This window comes from Panthera tigris, chromosome C1 (assembly GCF_018350195.1).
Source record: "Panthera tigris isolate Pti1 chromosome C1, P.tigris_Pti1_mat1.1, whole genome shotgun sequence".
NCBI classification, from domain to species: Eukaryota; Metazoa; Chordata; class Mammalia; order Carnivora; family Felidae; genus Panthera; species Panthera tigris.
This window is the reverse complement of record NC_056667.1, coordinates 18294976-18302208: the sequence shown is the minus strand read 5'-3', so window position 1 is coordinate 18302208 and position 7233 is coordinate 18294976. Positions and strand designations below refer to the sequence as shown.

General features: G+C 48.2%; 1 long non-coding RNA gene across 1 annotated transcript; it reads right to left on the bottom strand.

The window, feature by feature from the left end:
- Window positions 1-1025: 1025 nt before the first annotated feature.
- Window positions 1026-6980, bottom strand: LOC107179760. The gene is made up of 3 exons (XR_001510472.2): window positions 6873-6980; window positions 2094-2252; window positions 1026-1304 (listed from the first exon to the last, which is right to left on the bottom strand). It is a non-coding gene; the product is annotated as an uncharacterized LOC107179760 (long non-coding RNA).
- Window positions 6981-7233: the final 253 nt, after the last annotated feature.

The following is a 7233-nucleotide window of genomic DNA, read 5'->3' as shown; positions in this document are numbered from 1 at the left end:
TCTCCCTCTGTCCCTCTCCTGCTCACACACTCTCTCTCTCTCAAAATAAATAAACTTTAAAAAATGATTGTTTGTTTAAATAAGACATAGTTCATCCATAGAATGGAATAATACACAGTCATTAAAATGATGTTGAGGGCTGCTGAGAATAGATCCACGGACAGGGTCTGGCCACCAGGGTGATGGCATTCTATCTATACCTCTGGCCTCCACTCAGTGCCACTGGCTACTCTCTTAGCCCATACCCCACTCCTACTTCACCCTGGCTCCAATTTCCTAGTCAAGCCTAACACAGCAACCCGGAGGCTCAGAAATGATAATAGTGATCATCACCATCGTCATCATCACTATTATTATTAGATAGGACACTATTTGGGGAGGGGTTTACTGGACACTCAATATGCACCTGATTGAGTGGGTTACAAATACAATCTCATTTAATACCTACAACCTCATTTCAGACCTGCCATACCTACGACACGAGTGGAGTATTCTTTTTTATTTAAGATGTTACTTTTAAGTCATCTCTACACCCACGGTGGGGCTCGAACTCACCACCCCGAGACCAAGAGTCACGTGCCCTGCCAACTGAGCCAGCCCGGTGCCCCTGAGTTTGAGTATTATTAGTGCTCCCCATTTTGCTGAGGACAAACTGAGGCTTTGAGAGATTAAATCACTTGCCCAAACCACTCAATCAATTTGAACCCAAGGTTCTTCTGACTCTAGATGGTGCTTTGCTGCACCGTCCATCCTTCTCCCACCACCCACAGCCATCCTACGGGCAGTACTCTGTGTTCAGCAGTCTTCCCCTAAACGCCTGCTCTGCCCTTTGCCCTTTGCCTCAAGAATATGGCTGTGATCTTCAACATAGACAAACAGCTCTGACCACAGAGGGTCTCCACCCAGAGCTTTGTGGCCCCGAGTCAGATGAGCAGCTCATTTCCTACTGTCTGAAGGTGCAGAGGATGCCAAGTGGTTGCCCCGGGAGAATCCCAGGCCTGGGTAGCCTACTTCCCGGCTGTTTCCTTGCTACATAAGAGCAAACGACGACAGTCCTCTGCAGCCATACATTTGGACTTGAATAAGGACGTCTCTTGTCCATCTTTGGGCATTCACAGTTCATTTATTTGGTACTTTGAGGCCCGAACAATCAGTCCTTTAGATCACAGCTAGGTAGCAGAGGGGGCGTTAAACTATTTGAAATTCAAGCAGTCAGCTGTATTTTTTTCAAAGCTGAGAAGTGTCCTTCACGCTTCCCCAGTGCTGAGCCGTGCTCGTGCTCAGTGCCAGCAGCCAGAGGAGCCCTGCAAAAGGGGAAAAGGAAAATCAGCAGGCTGATGTTTTCGCAGCTGCATCCCACACCCTGGGGGGCCACCTCCTTCACTTGCTGGAGGCTTGGTGATACCTGCTGGCACACAGAGCTAATGTAATGTCCACGTCTGGACACCCAGGGACGGTCCCCAACAGAAGGACAACAGCCTTGCCTGAGCGGATCACAGACATGGCCAGGGACCTGAGGGATGAGCCCAATACTATTTTCTTCTCCCATTTGGTTTACCTCTTAGTTTTCAGGTGAGATTCTGGAAGGAATCCTTTCTTCCCCCGCCATTCTCTTCAGCTGCTGGAGACACCCCACCAGGGCAAGGACCAGAACCCTTGGATTCACCCAGCGGGGCTCCCACAGGAGTGGGCATGTCCAAATCCCACAGAATGCTGATATAGGCCCCATCCCAGTCCCTCAACAGGGGAGGGCGACAAGAACAAGGAAGGTGAAAGGGGGCCGGGCACCTCTTCCTGCTGATCAGAAATAAACACTACAAGAATCAGCAGGAACAGGATATTTACATGACCTTAAAGTGTCCCTACAGATTGCTTATTGCTTGCAAGGAGGAAAATTGTAACTTCTACGGTGGAGAAAAACCAGACCACCTCTTAACTGTTGCTCAAATTGAGCACCACTCTCTCCAGGCAGACAGACATGGGCGGAAGGGGGGGGGGGGGGAGGGGAAGTGATGCATATGGTATCAGTTTTGCAAATATTCCAGCTGAGAATGCGCAACCTGAATCGAGTCAAGAGGAGACATCAGACATACCCAAATCGAGCAACATTCTATAAAATAACTGGTCTGTATTCTTCCAAATACCAGCGTCGTGAAAGGCAAGGAAAGGCGGCTTGCTGTTCCTGACTCAAGGAGATTAGAAAGACACGTCAGGCAATTAAATGCAATGCGTGAACTTGGCCAGATCTTGTACTGGAGGGAAAAGAAGACCGTAAAGAACATTCCTGAGTCAACTGACAGCATCGGAATACAGGAGAGTAGATTAAAGTATTATGTCAATGTTACATTTTCTGGATTTCATAGCTGTACTGTGGTTGAGTAAGAGGATATTTTTGTTCTTTAGAAGTACATAGTGGGGCACCTGGGGGGCTCAGTTGGTTAACTCTCTGGGTCTTGGTTTTGGCTCAGGTCCTGATCTCGCGGTTCGCGGGTTCAAGCCCCACGTCAGGCTCCACACAGACAGTGCCAAGCCTGCTTGCAATTCTCTCTCTCTCTCTGCTCCTTCCCCATTCGTGCTCCCTCTCTCTCTCTCTCTCCCTCTCAAAATAAATAAACCTAAAAAAAATTGCATACTGAAGCATTAAAGGGGAAAGGGGCATCAATGTCTGCAATCTGCTCTCAAATGGTTCAGAAACCGTAATGTGTATTCCATAATTATATGTATCTATCTATACGTCTATATATCTACCCACCTATCTGTCTCTATTTACCTATCATCAAAAGAGAGAGACAGAGGGAGAGAGAATAAACATGGCAAAATGTAAAAAAAAAACAAGAAAGGTGAATCTAGGTAAAGGGTATTTAAGAGCTCTTTGTATTATTCTTGCAACTTTTCTGTTAGTTTGAAATTATTTTATTTTTCTTTAATTTTTATTTTTTTAACGTTTATTTATTTTTGAGACAGAGAGAGACAGAGCATGAACGGGGGAGGGTCAGAGAGAAAGAGGGAGACACAGAATCCGAAACAGGATCCAGGCTCTGAGCGGTCAGCACAGAACCCGACGCGGGGCTCGAACTCACGACCGTGAGATCATGACCTGAGCTGAAGTCGGACGCTTAACCGACTGAGCCACCCAGGCACCCCTGAAATTATTTTAAATTAAAATAAACATCATAGGAGTCCAGAGGGGGGAAAAGTTGGATCCCCAATTGAAATCCAGGGAGTTCTTCCCCCTCCTCTTTGAGTGAGTAACAGAACATTCTATGACTTCTCTCTTTGAAGGACTTTTTGTGGGTTCGTTGGTTCCTCTTTTGCTAAGAACCAGGAAAATACTCTAGCCCTCTTAAAGACTTCTTTCTTTTTTTTTTTTAAGTTTATTTACTTATTTTGAGAGAGATAGAGAGAGGCAGAAGGAGAGAGAGAGAGAGAGAGAGAAAGAATTCCAAGCAGGCTCCGCATGGTCAGCTCAGAACCTGACAGCTTGAACCCACGAACCATGAGATCACAGCCTGAGCCGAAACCAAGAACCAGATGCTTAACCAACTGAGTCACCCAGATGCCCCTAGCCCTCTTAGATCATTACCACTGGGACCACCAAGTCTGACCATAAGGGCTGGGCTTCCCAAGTGGGCCAGGTGAGAAGCATGGGGAGCACAGGCACACCCCCCTGTCATTCCAAAGTGAAAAGGCAGAGATTCTGAGCCTCTGGGACCCATGTGGAAAGTAAGGAGAAAGAAAAGGCTGCACATGATGACAGAAGCCTAACACCCCACCTCCCTTTGTCTCCAGTGGGGCTGAGAATCAGCCGAACGAGAAACCACCTTTTTTAAAAAAAAATTTTTTTTAATGTTTTTTACTTCTTTTTGAGACAGAGAGAGACAGAGCGTGAGCAGGGGAGGGGCAGAGAGAGAGGGAGACACAGAATCCAAAGCAGGCTCCAGGCTCTGAGCTGCCAGCACAGAGCCCGACACGGGGCTCGAACTCACGGACTATGAGATCATGACCTGAGCTGAAGTCGGATGTTTAACCGACTGAGCCACCCAGGCACCCCCAGATGCAAGGATGTTTAACACACATATAAACTGAGCACCTGCTATGTGCCAGACATTGCTCTAGGCCTCATGAATGCCATAAAAATAGAACACAAGCTCTCACAGAACTTCCATTCCAGTGGGGAGTCAGGTTCTATTAGGAAGAGACAAATAGATACATAACGTGTCAGGAGGTCACGTGCTGTGATGAAAAAGTAAAAGAAGTTAAGGGGATGGCAAGTTTACCCATCTGTGAAATGGGGTATCTACAGGTATCTCACTCACACCCTCATCACAAGGATTAAGTGAAGTCATGTATAGAAAATGCTTAGGGGCTCCTGGGTGGCTCAGTCAGTTAAGCATCTGACTTCAGCTCAGGTCATGATCTCACGGTCGGTGAGTTCGAGCCCCGCATCAGGCTGTGTGCTGACAGTTCAGGGCCTGGAGTCCTCTTCGGATTCTGTGTCTCCCTTTCTCTCTCTGTTCCTCTCCTGCTCATGACCTCTCTCTCTCAAAAATAAATAAGTATTAAAAAACAAACAAACAAACAAAAAGTGCTGGGTGTTTAACACAGAGTGTTAAATACTTTACATGCTTTGTAAATGCTCGAGAAGTGTGTATTTGTTTGAATGGATCATTTCGTTTCTTTAACAAGAATCTCTTGAGAAGTTTTTAATGTGTACTAGGCCCTGAGTGGGTATCAGGGTGATATAGCCCAACTGCGGCGTTCAAGCTCAAAAACCGTCTAGAGGGGAGACAGATAAACAGGCAATTCCGAATATCACGTGATGAGAACCAAGCCTTATCAAGTGCTTACCGTGTACCAGGCACTATTTTCAGCATTTTATCTGTGTTGAGTCATATCATCTTTTACAACAACTCTGAGCTTAGCACTCTTTCACACATGAGAAAACTGAGGTTCCGAGAGGTTAGGTAATTAGCCCAAAGCTACAGGCATTGCAAAAGGGGCAGAGCTGGGATTCTGAACTAGGGGACCCCAGTGTGTAACGGGAGCCCCGAGGAGGCCCCTGACAGGACTGATCAGGGAAGGCTTCTTGGAGGAGGGCGCATCGAAGATCAGGTTTGCACCATGGGTAGATATTAGCCGGGCAGTTGGGGAGAAGGACTGTTCAGGTTGTGCGTGGGCCCAAGGGGAGAGAGAGAAGGCTGTTGTGCTTCCCAGCTGTTAGTCTGAGATGAGGAAGCAGAGAGGATGAGTCTGGACAGTAGGGCAGGGCCGGTCAGGGAGGACTTTCTACCGTCCGAAGAAATGTGGCCTTTCTCTTTGGTGTGGAGGTGCAGTGAGGAGCCGGTGAAGAGGCTGCCTGTCCTGGTGGGGGTCCTCCAGGTTGAGTGGAGTGGGCAGGGGGGCACCCCCGCGGTTCTGCTCCCTGAGCTGGTAGGTGCCCACTTTGATAGAAACAGCCACCTGGCCGGGAGACTCCTAGTCGGACCCGGGGTCTCTCCAAAAGGGGGTCACCTAAACAGCCAGAACAGGGGTAGCTGGGCCAGTTGCTCAGTCAGTTAAGAGCCTGATTCTGGATTTTGGCTCGGGTCATGACCCCACGGTTTGTGGGTTCGAGCCCTGCGTCGGGCTCTGTGCTGACAGTGCAGAGCCTGCTTGGGATTCTCTCTCTGCCCCTCCCCTGCTCTCTCTCTGTAAAAATAAATAAATAAACGTTAAAAAAAAAAAAAAAAAAAGAACCAGAATAGAGAATGAGAGGGGGAGCCCATAGCTGGGTCCCTGAGATGGCAACTGTGGGACCTAATGGAAATCTGGGACTTGGGTCTGGTTGATATTCTTGACTAAAAATGAAACAAAGCAAAACCTTCTGAGGGCCCCTGGCTGGCTCAGCTGGTAAAGCATGTGACTCTTGATCTCGGTTCTAAGTTTGAGCCCCATGTTGGGTGTAGAGATTACCTTAAAAAAAAAAAAAAAAATCTAAAAAAAAAAAACCCACAAAACACTTTTTTTGGAAAGGTTATGCAAGCATATGGTAAGATAAGTAAATAATAATTCAAGCAGTCCCATGGAGCCTAAGCCCAGAGGCACCCCCCTCCCTCCACCTTGGTCTCTCATTTCCCCTCCCCCCAGCCCTGCGCTTGACCATTTTTCTGGACTGCCTTCCAAAGACATTCTATGCATATATGCATAGGTTTATGTAGATGCGTCCCAGGGAGGAATTTTAATAATGAATTTTAATGTTCTTCTTTGGTGGTGGCGGGGAGTCCATTAAAAAGTAAAATATGTTCGTCGTAAAGAACATGGGGGAGAAAAAACACAGAAAGGAGAAAAGCAGAACAAAAGCTGAGCCGCAAAGGCAATCACTGCTCACATTTTCAATCACCCCAGGATTTCTGCTCTAATAAGAAAAACAAGTAACCTTTGAGGCATGGGAAAAAGAACTCCGCATTCCCTCCCATCTGCCCCCTCCCAATGGCATGATATTTGGAATCATGCAGATTATTATTACTTCAGACGAGAAAACGAGGACTGGGAGAACTAGTCCTGTGACGCTAGATCTCCTGGTTCTAGACCCGCTTTACACTTCGGGGCCCCCACCTTTTCCCTGTCTCTCAGGCCTCAGGAGGGGGGGGGGTCACCTCCCTGCCCACCAGAGACAAAACCTGGCTTCCCGCCTTGGTCTGCCCTTCTCTCCTCCCGCTGCTGGGATGGGGACACGGTGAGGGAGGTACAAGGAGTGTTACGAGCCCCGGCTTTGGGGTCAGAGTGCCCTTGGCCAGCTGTGTGACCTTAGGCAGATCACTTAAGCTTTCTGTATCTCCCTCTCTCTCATGCCCGAGTAGAGCTTGCCCATGGCATGCGCTCAATACTTTTACCATTCCGGTGCTCTCGGCCAGGAGGTGAGGTGGATAGGAGCCCGTTCTGTCTTCTGAGGGCCATGTCTCCACACGCCCTCCCTCCCTCCCAGGCTACTCTGCCCCTAAGCCCCAACTTCCCAGAAGCGTATAGCTCTTTGCTCATGCCGTACCCTCTGACCCTCTTCTCAGGCTTTCCAGCCTGAGGAAATCTTCCTCAGGCTCCAGGATTCAGAGGCGAAGCCTCCAGGGATCCTCCCACAAATAAACCTCCACCCTCAGTCCAAATAAACCTCTTCCTCCTCTAGATCCGGCACCACCGCACAATGGACGAACACATTGTATTCAAATGATTTGTGTAACCCAGGGATCCCCCCCAGAC